The sequence below is a fragment of the Elephantulus edwardii genome, unplaced genomic scaffold (assembly GCF_000299155.1).
Source record: "Elephantulus edwardii isolate Elephantulus edwardi_28Jun2011 unplaced genomic scaffold, EleEdw1.0 scaffold00462, whole genome shotgun sequence".
Classification (NCBI taxonomy): Eukaryota; Metazoa; Chordata; class Mammalia; order Macroscelidea; family Macroscelididae; genus Elephantulus; species Elephantulus edwardii.
The window spans coordinates 218,628-221,262 of record NW_006400212.1 but is presented as its reverse complement, the minus strand read 5'-3'; the positions used below and the strand labels follow the sequence as shown (position 1 = coordinate 221,262).

Here is a 2,635-nt window from a genome sequence, read left to right as displayed (position 1 = left end):
TATAGACAGGAGCACAATGGTGGGGGGGGGGGGAGAGGTAAGGAGAAGTATACAATCAGGGAGAATAACATCATGTGATTTCCAGTAAGCTGAGAGTTTTGTGGTCAACAGACTCTAGGCACGACGTTTCTAGTAAACCGAAACCTATCCTTCCCAGGAAAGGGGCAACATGTCCAAACATGCTCTTAGAGAACTACAAAATGGCTTCAGAGAATTACAAAGTGGCTTCAGCTAGGTTCATCTAATAGCTCCCAACACACAGAGGCTTGTGGAGGTTTCACTACAATTAAGTCATCCTTCCACTAAGAAAATCAACAGCCTTATCTTCAAGATTGCCCAAAGCTGATAGAACACACAACTCCTCCTCCATGTCCATTCATAGGTTTCATTATGTTGGGTTGAAATCTTTGTTTTCTTCTCCTTCATTCATTTTGAACCCTCTGGTATTTCACAGACAGCTTACAAATCACAATGATTCTCCAATCACTCATAGGTATTCATGACCGTGGAAGGATAGCAATTCAACTGTGACAATCTTGAAGCAAATTTACGCATATTGTTACTCCATTAACTGGGCAACACTGTGTGGATTCTTTTATGTGTACGGAGCTGACTTGAGTGGGAAAAAGTTTTCCCACATTGCGCCCATTAGTAAGGTTTGTTGGCTCTGTGAGTTCCTGCATGGTGACTTAGAGCAGTACGCTGAACAAATGTCTTCCCACATTCCTTACATTCATAAGGTTTCTCTCCTGTGTGAAGTCTTCTGTGTTGAAGGAGGGTATGCAATTGGGCAAATGCTTTCCCACAATCCTGACATTCATAAGGTCTCTCTCCTGTGTGAGTTCTAAGATGGGCAGTGAGCTGACTTGTTTGTGAAAATGCCTTCCCACAATCCTGACATTCATAAGGTCTCTCTCCTGTGTGAGTTCTAAGATGGGTAGTGAGCTGACCTGGCTGTGAAAATGCCTTCCCACATTGCTTACAGGGATAAGGTTTCTCTCCCGAGTGAACTCGAAGATGTTGAGTGAGGTGATGCGATATGCGGAATGTTTTCTCACATTCGTGACATTCATATGGTCTCTCTCCTGTGTGACTTTTTCTATGTGCCCTGAGGTGACATATTCGGGTGAAAGTTTTCCCACAGTCCTTACACTCATAAGGTCTCTCTCCTGTGTGAATCCTAAGATGTACATAGAGCTGACTTGATAGAGCAAATGTCTTCCCACATTCTTTACAGGGATAAGGTTTCTCTCCGGTGTGAACTCTGATGTGTTGCGTGAGGTGATGTAATTTTTTGAAGGCTTTCCCACATTCCTTACACACATGAGGTTTCTCTCCTGTGTGAGTTCTTCTATGCTGAGCTAGGTACGAAGACCTTCTGAAGGCTTTCCCACATTCCTGACATGGATACGGTTTCTCTCCTGTATGATTTCCTGCATGCTCAGCTATAAAAGCCAGGTGGGAAATGGCTTTCCCACTCTCCTGACATTCATAAGGATTATCTCCTGTGGGCATTTGTCTGTATGAACTGACCTGACCTGAGTGTGAAAATGGTTTTCCACCTGTCTGAGATGCATAAGGTCTCTGTCTTGTGTGCAATCTAAAATGTTTAGTTAGGTCAGTTGAGTGAGCAAAGGTTTTCCCGCATTCATGACACGCGTACATTTTCTCTGGGGTGTGAGTTCTTCCATGTGTGGTGATCTGAAGTGACGGAGAAGAGGCCTTCTTACATTCTTTACCTTCACTCGGTTTCTCTGATATATGTGTTCTTGCATGCCTAGTGATAGGTAAGAAAGAAAAAAGGAACACATTTTATATGACATTCTGAAGGACAAGAATATAAGTGTCTGAACGTTCTGTTACATTCCTGTTGATCTACCACATGTATCCAAAATGATGAGAAATCACAGAAATCTTTGCTCCATGTATCACACATACAATAGGTGGTCATAGCAAGATGAGTCCTCCAAAGCTTTACGCCTGGATAATTTCTTTGCTATAAGCTTTACATCTGGGTACTTTCTTTGCTATCAGAAAAGATTTCAAATTCTGATGTACGTTTCCCTGAGTAATGGTCTGCAAACCCTTCACACAGCTCGTCTACTCTGTGATGTCTCGTGAAAACAGACCACACTCAGATCTAAGTAGGAGTGTTAATATTTGCCCATAATAAAACACAATTAAGCTGGAATGTGGGTTTTCCTTCAGGACTCTCAAATTTCACAACTGAGCAAAGTTACAACTCTTGCAATGATCATTTTAAATCAGAACACCTTCTGCTGTGTTTCCAGTGACTGTGTCCCTCAAGGTTTTGGGGTTCTTACATTGGACTGAAACTCACCTCAAAGACTCCTCCTGATTATTTTTGACATCTTCATTGCTACACAATGTCGGCATGCGCTGTACCATGGAAGGCCAGGGATGGCTAGTCCTTAAGAATTTCAACTGTGTATATTCACGGGATAAAGAGTCTCTCTCAGTACTGTTTGGAATACCTGCCAAGAACCACATTTAAAAATATGAAACCCTAAGGAAAGGCGTCACAGAGGACAGACTTCTGTGAACTAACAGAAACGTGGGCCCAGTTTTCATATTCAGCACGTTAAGAATGGAAAACCAACTATTCACTGGGAAA

General features: G+C 42.4%; 1 pseudogene; it reads right to left on the bottom strand.

Moving 5' to 3' along the window:
- Positions 1-567: 567 nt before the first annotated feature.
- On the bottom strand, positions 568-2,397 carry LOC102875935 (annotated as a pseudogene).
- Positions 2,398-2,635: the final 238 nt, after the last annotated feature.